Genomic DNA, 10941 nt, shown 5'->3' on the forward strand with positions numbered 1-10941 from the left:
CAAAACAGAGCCTTGAGGAACACCAGTTGTAACAAATGAAGAGTATGATCTGAATTGTTTAACCTGGTAAAATTGAGTGCGCCCGGATAGATAAATAAGGTCTTAAATCAGAGCAGAAAGTCTTAAATGCATGAAGTCATAGCATTAAATGTTGCGTGCATTGCAAAAAAGAAATATCTATTATAATGAAAATCTATTTTTGTCCTGCTTTCCAATAAAAATATCTAAACATCTTTAAATCAAGATACATTTACTTGAGATGCAAATGTAAAATTGTGTTTATGCTTAAGAACAAATATCTGTCAATGAGTTATGAAATCTTCATTAAGTTGAATTAAGACCCCATTTGTTCAGATATTTGTTCTTGTTTTTAGCCTAAACTCACTTCATTTTGATACATTTCACAGAAAACAACACATTTTGAAACTCAAGTAAATGTATCTTGATTTAAAGGGATAGTTCTGCCAAAAATTGAAATTGTCATCATTTACTTACCACCAAGTTGTTCCAAACCTGTATTAATTCCTTTCTTTTGCTGAACACAAAAGATTTGAAAAGAATCTGTCCATACTATGGAAGTCAATGGGGCCCATCAACTGCACATTCTTCAAAATATCTTATTTTGTGTTCAGCAGAAGAAAAAATCATACAGGTTTGGAATAACTTGAAGGTGAGTAAATGACAGAATTTTCATTTTTGGGTGAACTATCCCTTTAAGAGTCAATTGCACTGGAAAAAAAAGACAAAATACTGAGGAAGAACATTTTTTGCACTTTGTAAAATAAATTAAAAAGTAATGGATATCTGTTGGAAGTTGTATTTTCAGGGTGTTGCTAATAAAACTCAGACATTTACATTTAGAGAACATATTTACATATTGTGTTGGTCTTAAAAAGGTCTTTATAGTCTTAAATTTACCTTCACAAAACCTGCAGAAACATTGTACTTGAGAAGCAAAATGACTTGCAAAATCATCAAAATTAAGTTTGTTTGTGCTTAAAACAAGACAGAAAAATAAACTTAATTCAAAGGAAACTTACCTCAATGGCAGATTTTTTTTTTCTTGTTTCAAGAATAAACTAATTTTGATCTTTTTTTCCCATTAAACAAGGCTTAATATCTTAAGTAATTTTGCTTCTCAAATAAATACATCTTTATTTAAGAATGTTTAGATATTTGTAGTGGAAAACAAAACAAAAATACTGAGTAAAGCATTTTTTTGCAGTGAAACACTGAAATGCGATGCACTGCGTCGGCCAGCTGCAGTCAGCTTAATCATTTTCTGTTCTACTTCGAAACTCAAGCTGCTGTCACCCTTCCTTCTTCACTTCATCCTACAGTTTCCACACAGTTCAGAGACGCCAACGGACGACGCCCCCTGTGTACATGGGTTGCTTGGCGACCAGCGCACTGGGACCGTGTAGAGCAACACACAGAGGCACAGGATACAGTACGTACAGAAAAACACACTCAAAGCCCACGTGTGGATGGCAACCTCCAGACGGTTATGAAGATTTCCCACAGACTTAAAAAGTTTAGTCTACTGGATCTTCAGTGCTGGATTTTATTGGTAACAAGACCACCATGTGTGATGTGATGTCTCAGTCTGCAATATTATAAGTAAATGAATTATGTACATATAAGAATTTGAAGTGATGATTAGCATGAATTAATGTAAATTATTTCATTATTTCAATGATATATATGCCTTAATTCATTCTATAAATTAGTGCATTTTGGGTAGTCGGGAAAGAGATTGAAATTACATTGAAAATGGAGTTAGGAGGCTTGATTAATTTTAAGATTTGGACAATTCATGTCAAAGAACTGGTTAAAAAACACAATAAAATGTAGACAATTTATATATAGCAATACACAAAAAGTTCCCAAACTGCAAAAAATGATTTCCTCACACAATATTTTTGTTTTGTTTTCAAGCACAAATATCTCAACATTCTTAAATCAAGATGCATTTACTTGAGAAGCAAAATGATTTTATGAAAAAATGAATTTATGCTTAAAACAAGAAAAAAAGTCATTGCTACTTAATAAATTTATCTTGATTTAAGAATATTTATATATTTAGACTGGAAAACAAGGCAAAAATACTAAGTAGGATATTTTATTACAGTGTAGAAATCAAAGCCTGGCTTTTAAAATTAGTGTTTTTGTATTTATTAAATATTTTTTTGTTGTTAAATATTTCAGTATGTATATATATTTTAATCTATTACATAAAATACATGTTGTGAATGTTCATGCATGAACTGTCAGATGTTTTCTTGCCTTACTGACTACCTTACAGTTGAGTGTCTTATGAATGCTTTGCAATAAATCAATTCAACTGAATCATTCAAAAGAACCAATTTAAAAGGAGGATTCATTCACAAATCTGACATCACTAGTCTGTAGTTTGACCTGTGAAAATATGTTGTGTATCTGTAAGATACTAAAACAAACTTTTGTGTGTTTGTAGGTTCACACAACCCCTTTGGCTGCAGCATCCTATGGAGGGATCAGTGATGTCATCTGGTTGTCTCAATTTGTGTAGTTTGGACTTTGGCCGGCCTCACCCCCTCCAGCTCAAAGGATAAAGCCGGATCAAGAACACATCCCTTCTAGTATCCATGGGCTCGCAGAGGATACAGGGACTTCCTTCCCTCTCGGTGTCCAGTGCAAAAAAAGAATTAGATGACGAACTGATAAAGGCGAAAGTTGCACCATCTTTTTCAAACTTACTAACTAATTATTGCTTTGTTTGTTGTGAGAAGGTTCCTGGGGTAACGAAGTACACTTAATGGTTCAGTCGGTTTTTGATTGATGGTTCCATGAAGAACCCTTAAAGGATTAGTTATCTTCAGAATTTCCTGATAATTTTCTCACCCCCATGTCATCCAGGATGTTTGATGGTTTTCAAAGATGGTTTTTGAGGAAAACATTACAGGATTTTTCTCCTGTCCATATAGTAGACTTCAACGGGTTGAAGGTCCACATTGCAGTTTCACTGCAGCTTCAAAGGGCTCTACACGATCCCAGACGAGGAATAAGGGTCTTATCTAGCAAATAGATCCGCCATTTAAAAATACTTTTTAACCACAAATGCTCGTCTTGCACTGCTCTGTGATGCGCCACGCATTACGTAATCATGTTGGAAAGGTCACGGGGAAGTAGGGCGAAAAACTCGATCTCATTTTCTCCTCCAACTTCAAAATCATCCAACATCATTGTTTTACCTTTGTTTGTAAAGGCTGTTTGGCTTAGTCTTTGCACGTGCGGTTTGTAGACACTTGCTCGGTACTTCCGCCTATACGTCACATGTGACCTTTCCAACAGAAGGCGAATTAGACTTCTGGAGTTCTGACATCAGACCTGCACCACTCTGTAGAACAACATTTTAATAATCTAACTACACTGTAAACCCAAATAATTTGGCAAAACTCCAAAAAAAATGTAGGCAATCAAACAATGAAACAGTTCAGTTTACTTAAAATATATCAGTTCTGTGAACTTGAAAGAAAAAGAAAGTGCTAAATACTCTAATTTGTTTAATTTAAGTTTGTCCTACTCAAACAAATTAATTATTTCCATTATTTCCACTATAAAGATTTTTTTTGCACAATGGAAAGATTCCATTGATGTTAAAGGTTCTTCATAGAATCATCAATGCCAATAAAGAACCTTTATTTTTATGCAGTGCCTGACAGAACTGCTTAAGGTTCTATATAGAACCTTTTCTTCTAAGAGTATTCCATAGGGTTACCGTTTTTGACTCGTGTATGTCTTATAGTATCATGGATTTCCATGAACTAAAAGCAGAAATATCCTCCAGGGAAAAAAATAGTGTTACTCAAAGAGCTTTTTCCTTCAGCAGCCCTCTAATTTGTCTCTATTTTTCATATATCCTACTTATGTTATTGTGTCTGTATGTTTATGTGCTTTTTGTAATTAATAAGACAACATCCATAACTAAATCTCCACTTAGGGAAGGTTCTAGCTCCTTCTTTTAATCGAAGGATGTACTGTAATCAGACTCGTGGAGACGTTTCCCTAATGATGTTTACTTCAAATGGGTTCTAGTGGCTCTGAAATGACTCATAGTGATCCTTGGCAGTAAGTTATATTATTATAGAGGAAATTGAGATTTAAAGAGCCATTTCAGAGAATGGGCTTTCTGTATTAATCACTGACATTGTTAAAGCATAGCTTCCAGTGAAATGAGCTCAGTCCTCCACTCCTGAACACTAATGGCAAAACGTGGACGCTGCCGTATGAAGTGTTCAAAGTGTGTTATTTTATGGTTTACCTTTTCTCTTTAAGAGAGTTTAATATGTTTTTGTTTCTTTCATTTATATTCGGGGGTTTTGTGTGTGTGTGTGTGTGTGTGTGTGTGTGTGTGTGTGTGTGTGCGCAGAGACTGATGGGTCCTAGACGTTTTTTTTTTTTGGGGGGTCTTGGAAAGTTGCACTGAAAGTTTTGCTGTGAAGGAAAAGATCTTTGAGGAAGCTTGTTATAGAAACTTAATCTACATATCAGAAATGCTATACTGGATAATATCGTTTTATTTCTGGTTTTAACATCTTCTGTTAAAGCATCTCCTGTGATTTTGAGGGACACTGATTTCATAACTGTACATTAGTCACTATGTGCATGTAAAGCACACATGTCCACAGGCACAGTGTTGCTTCCAAATTGAATTTTTATCCCACATCAAACATGATGTCTTAAGCAGAACACTCATTTAAATGGAGTACCTGCATTAACTGAACTTTGCATGCTTTTCATGATACGCATGACTGTGGAGTAATTTTTAATTAGTAGAGTTTCATTTGTTTAAAGGTGCCCTAGATTCAAAATTTGAATTTACCTCGGCATACTTGAATAACAAGAGTTCAGTACATGGAAAAGACATACATTGAGTTTCAAACTCCATTGCTTTCTCTTTCTTATGTAAATCTCATTTGTTTAAAAGACTTCCGGAAAACACGCGGATCTCAACATAACACCGACTGTTACGTAACAGTCGGGGTGTACGCCCCAATATTTGCATATGCCAGCCCATGATGTTCCCAACATTATGAAAGGCATTAGACAAGGGCAGCCAGTAACGTCTGGATCTGCACAGCTGAATCAACAGACTAGGTAAGCAAGAACAACAGCGAAAATGGCAGATGGAGCAATAATAACTGACATGATCCATGATAGCATGATATTTTTAGTGATATTTGTAAATTGTCTTTCTAAATGTTTCGTTAGCATGTTGCTAATGTACTGTTAAATGAGGTTAAAGTTACCATCGTTTCTTACTGAATTCACGGAGACAAGAGTCGTCGCTATTTTCATTTTTAAACACTTGCAGTCTGTATAATTCATAAACACAACTTCATTCTTTATAAATCTCTCCAACAGTGTAGCATTAGCCGTTAGCCACGGAGCACAGCCTCAAACTCATAGAGAATCAGATATAAACATCAAAATAAATACTTTACTCACATAATTCGAAGCATGCATACAGCATGCATGACAAACATCTTGTAAAGATCCATTTGAGGGTTATATTAGCTGTGTGAACTTTGTAAATGCGCTGTAATATAGTCGACAGCTCGTGTGGCAGGGAGCACGCGAATTAAAGGGGCGGCGCCGAGTGTAAATCAGTGCATTGTTAATGATGCCCCAAAATAGGCAGTTAAAAAAATTAATTAAAAAAAATCTATGGGGTATTTTGAGCTGAAACTTCACAGACACATTCAGGAGACACCTTAGACTTATATTACATCTTGTGAAAAAGCATTCTTGGGCACCTTTAAATATGTAAAAATCCTTGAAACAACATGGTTTTTCTTTTGCAGCAACAATATTAAATAATAAGACTTGCTCTCATAGTTTGTATCTTGAATATAAGTGTATTTTTGATGAATTTAGTTAAAAACAAGTTCAACAACAAGTGGGTTAAAAAACAAAATACACTTACATACAAGTTATGGTCTGTGAAAACAAGCCTTAATATTTTATAGAGTGTTGCTTGTCTTGATATAAATATTTTTAGGTATTTAAAAAAAAAAAAAAAACATACAGAAGAATATGATTTTTTTTTTCAAGTGTGCATATCTTGCCAAATATAAAACCTATATGTGATTTCATTGAATCATCGCTCAAATGTTTTTTAAAAGCATTTTGAACCCCATTTACATCTTTACTTAGTGCTGTCCGATTCTAATGAGATGGATGTTAAGGTAAAACAGCTCTGTTTGTTGTTAGGATGACAAAAAAAAAGTTTTAAAAGTTACATTTTTAGGCTGGTCTGCATCAGCGGTCTAACAGCGCTCATCACTGTCAGAATGAGTGAGCTGGCCAATCAAATCAAAGAAGGCGGGGCTTACCGTTCACAGAAAACGGGTGTGAATTCCAATGTGACGCTTTCGTTTTAACAGTGAAAGAGTATGAGACAAGTAGCTGGTACACATTAAATATTTGACGACTGTTGTATGACTGAAATATTCAGTGACCGACAGAACAAACTACTCAACATTTTTATGAAATTTCACAGTTTTCAATGGAAAACATGCTATTATTTGATAAATATGATATGGTTAATATAATTCATAACTGAATGTGAGGTGACAAGAAACATTTTGTGTTTTTTACATATTAGACATACAAATAAGTGTAGGCCTATATATAGTTTTAAAAAAGTATTATTTGCAAATAGTTTAAATTGATTAATTAAATACAATAGACCTGGAACTATTACCATTCTTATTTCTTTTTCGATATTCCCTTAATTCCCTTTTAACCCCCCCCCCCATTTTGTTATAAATATTTTTTAGACTTTTTTTTATTGTTAGTTCAGGGTACCTAATGCAGTTAACAAATGTAATGTTTATTGAAAAGTTAATACCAACTGTGAAACCTGGACCATTCTTAAAATCAAAAGTTACTGAAACACCCATTCAATCATTTCTAGTTTATCGCGCTCCCTTTCTTTCTTTGCCTTCGACTCAAAAATGTTTCTAAATGTGTGCCTTGTTTCTTGTTTCCCATCACAGAGCTGAAGACCTGGCGCCCCAATACAGGATTAGCACAGCAGTCTTTTTTCAGTGGAATGACTGGTTAAACTCTATGAAATCAGGCAATGAGATTACAGGGCTTGACTTTCCCAAAAGCGCTTACACAGTCTGCTTTAGATTCCCATCTCCATCCCTTTGTCCTGGATGGCCTCGGCAGTCACCGGTGGCCTCGGCTCTTTACCAAACCAGACTCTCGCTGTTAAACAGTGGTCTAACATAGAACATGTGTTCTTGTGTTGACAACTGCACTTGATGGAGGCGGAGGCTTGTGGGAACGTGAACGTGAGACGGGGGAATTGAAGTCTCTCAGATCTGTCTCCAGATCAGTCAAAAAACCAGGGGCTTTGTTTGGGATTTGGATCTGCTGTTCGGAGATCAGCGCTTGGCACGGAGGGTCTGCCGCGCTCGTCAGCTGTTGAATATTGACGGTGTCATCGAAATGAGAGACATCTGTGTATATAGAGTAGACGAGGGGTTTGATGCACGTTGACGTGCATGAATATTAATGCGACTTGGCCATAAACAATGATGATATTGGTGAGAGAGAATCATCATGCAGTGTGTCCACTCTGCATTGAAAGGGAAAAAAGCCTTGCTCTTGAGACGATCTGTTTCGCTCATCTCTGGTTTTGGCGTCATCACAGTCGACTGTTCAGCTTCGCCAAGTCTTTCTGCAGAAACTTCACCAGTGGTGTATCACTTGTGTAGTATTTTTGTCTTGTTTTTCATTGAAAATATCTAAAAATTCTTAAAGGGGACATATCATGAAAATGTGCTATAATCGGGTCCCCGGTGCATCTACCAACCCAGAAAATGTGAAGAAGGACAAGCCAGTAACTTTGTTTTGGCAAGCCTTTCTCTGCAAGCATGTGAAAAAAAATGAGGCACTCCACCCACAGTGCCGCCATTTTGTTTTCGCAAGCGAGGCACAGCTGCAGATGAAGAAAATGTAAGTATTTTTAAGTAATGCAAAATGTTTCTTCGGTTCAGGCAGCTCCACTTTTCAGGTGCTTTCCCTTAGCCTCCATACTCCATACACAAACAGCTTAGACTACTAATATGATGTCATTTTACGCCGGACTGCTTCACAAACGAGGGTCAATATTTGCACAAAAGATGAACACGACGGCACATGCTAGTGGATGATTTGAATCAACTCCACAGCAACTACATAAATTTATCCACTAACCATTCAGAAACGTCCAGTTTCATTCTAAAAGTTGTAACTTCTTCCTGAGTCTCTCCATCAGTGTCGACTCCGGTTTGAACAATGTAAGGCTGAACACCGTTACTGACAATCCTCATTTTGGCTGCGTGAGATTCTCTAACTTTGTTGTTGTTGAGCTGTTAAAGCTCCGCCCTCTTCTGGAGCAGCAGCTCATTTGCATTTAAAGGGACACAAAAAAACTGAGTGTTTTTGCTCACACCCAAATAGGGGCAAATTTGACAAGCTATAATAAATGATCTGTGGGGTATTTTGAGCTGAAACTTCACAGACACATTCTGCAGACACCAGAAAAGGGGCACAATAGGTCCACCTTATTGTTCGCTCCTTGCTGAATTGCTTTTGTCCCTTTGCTTTGAATAAAAGCATCTGCTAAATGCAAATATGTAAATATCTCAAATTGCCTTTTGAGTTTTGGATGTACTATATATAAAGCCCGGGATATCCTCATTATAGTTTCAGGGCATGTTTTTGACTTTCCTAAAAAAAAAAAAAAAAAAAGACTCATGTCCCATAATTCCAAGTGTTTTCCTTTGTGTGTTAGTCCCAAATAAATGTCGAAGTCTCTCAGTTCGTATGACATCCAGGAGACCATTAAATGTCTTGAATTGAAATGCAGCTGAGGCAACGTGTGTCACACAGAGTTCAAATCTGCTGAAGCTTGAGACTGTTAGAGCGACTCGGATTAGTTATTCAGAGAGGATGGAATAACATAACTCAGTCACTTTAGTCCATATTATTTAGTCCAGCATTCCTGTAGCTCAAACAGTAAAGCATGGTGCTATAAGAATGCTAAGGTCGTGGGTTGATTACCAGGGAATGCATGAACTAATCAAATGTATACTTTGAATGCAATGTAAGTACTGCTTAAAGGCTTCTATCAAATGCATAAATATAAATGTATTATTTTGAGTAAAATGCACTGCTTTTTGTCTCCCAGCGATGAGATTTTGAAAACATAACATTTCAACATTGATAATAATCAGAAATATTTCTTGAGCAGCAAATCATCATATTAGAATGATTTCTGAAGGATCATGTGACACTGAAGACTGGAGTAGTGATGATGAAAATTCAGCTTTGATCACAGGAATAAATTACATTTTAAAAAATATTCACATAGAAATCAGCTATTTTAAATTAAAATAATATTTCACTATTTTTACTGTATTTTTGATCAAATAAACACAGCCTTGGACTTCTTTCAAAAACATTAAAAGATCCTAATTATTCCAAACTTTTTCCAAACAGTACTGTACTTCTCTATATCCAAGACCAGCAGAGTGTGATTTGATTGCATGATGAGGAAATATTTATTTGTTTGCACGGCCGACATACACACGTCCCCTCTTATGATTATGCATATTCACTGGGCCTGTGATGTGATCGTCATAGAGCTGACATCTTTAAACCTTTGCGCGAAAGGCCCAGGGGACCGTTAGATCAGACTAGTGGGGCGAAGCCGCAGAGGAAACGCCACCAACCGCCTGGAATCGCCGTCACTTTCAAGGGATTTGACTGAACAAATGACAGCATATGGTAGATGCAAGGAGAGCTGGGTATTGTTGTGACTGGGGCTCGAGTGTGTTTCTCTCCCACCCCCTCCAAAGTATTTCCTCATTGTGTTGTCACAGACGCACTCCTTCCAGCGCTTTAATTAGCCTTCAGGAGTTCAGCGGCTGGGTGTCCATGAGCTGGAAGACTTCCACGCTGGTAAACCAGATTCACTAGTCTCGCTGCCTCTTTGCACACGTTTTAGGGCCGCTGCACCTCCTGCGGTCTTGCCGAAACTACAAGCAAAGGTAGTTTGGAAGTCAGTCTGATATCGTTTTCTACATCTTACTCAAATCATCCAGCTGGCAATTTGCTGCCAGTGGGAGGTGAGCTGGTCTGATGCTCAGCTCTGTTTCTCCATCCCTGTGATTCTGAAGGGGGGCGGTATTCATGGTGTGTTATTCATGTTTTCCAGTACACATATCTAAACATTCTTAAATCAAAATACATTTACTTGGGAAGCAAAATTACATCTCATATTTAGCCTTGTTGTCTGAAACATTTACCAGAAATATGTGAGTTTGTGCTTTAAAAAAAAAAAAAGAAAAATATCTGCCAATGGTGTGAAAAACAACAACTGGTTTTCCTTTTGAATTAAGTTCATTTTTCTTAACCCGTTTCCAGCATTACTCCAGTCTTCAGTGTCACATGATCCTCCAGAAATCATTCTTATATGCTGATTTTCTGCTCAAGAAATATTTCTGATTATTATCAATGTTGAAAACAGTTGATGATTTTATCATATTTTTGTGGAAACCATGATACACTACCATTCAAAAGATTTAGGCAAGTAAGATTAAAAAAAAAAACAAAGCAAAAGGATATTAATACTTTTATTCAGCAAGGATGCATCAAACTGATCAAAAGTGACAGTAAAGATATAATATTTCTATTTTAAATAAATGCTGTTCTTTTGAACTATATATTTTATCAAAGAATTCTAAAAAATGAATCACAGATTCAACAAAAATATATAGCAGAAAAAACATTCATAAATATAGCTGCAAGCAGCCATTAAGGGGCCAAGCACAAAGAAGCAAGCAAGAAGTAAAATCATCAGTAAAATATAGCATTTTTTTCATACTTCATTGTAGTTAG

Source organism: Megalobrama amblycephala, linkage group LG12 (assembly GCF_018812025.1).
Source record: "Megalobrama amblycephala isolate DHTTF-2021 linkage group LG12, ASM1881202v1, whole genome shotgun sequence".
NCBI classification, from domain to species: Eukaryota; Metazoa; Chordata; class Actinopteri; order Cypriniformes; family Xenocyprididae; genus Megalobrama; species Megalobrama amblycephala.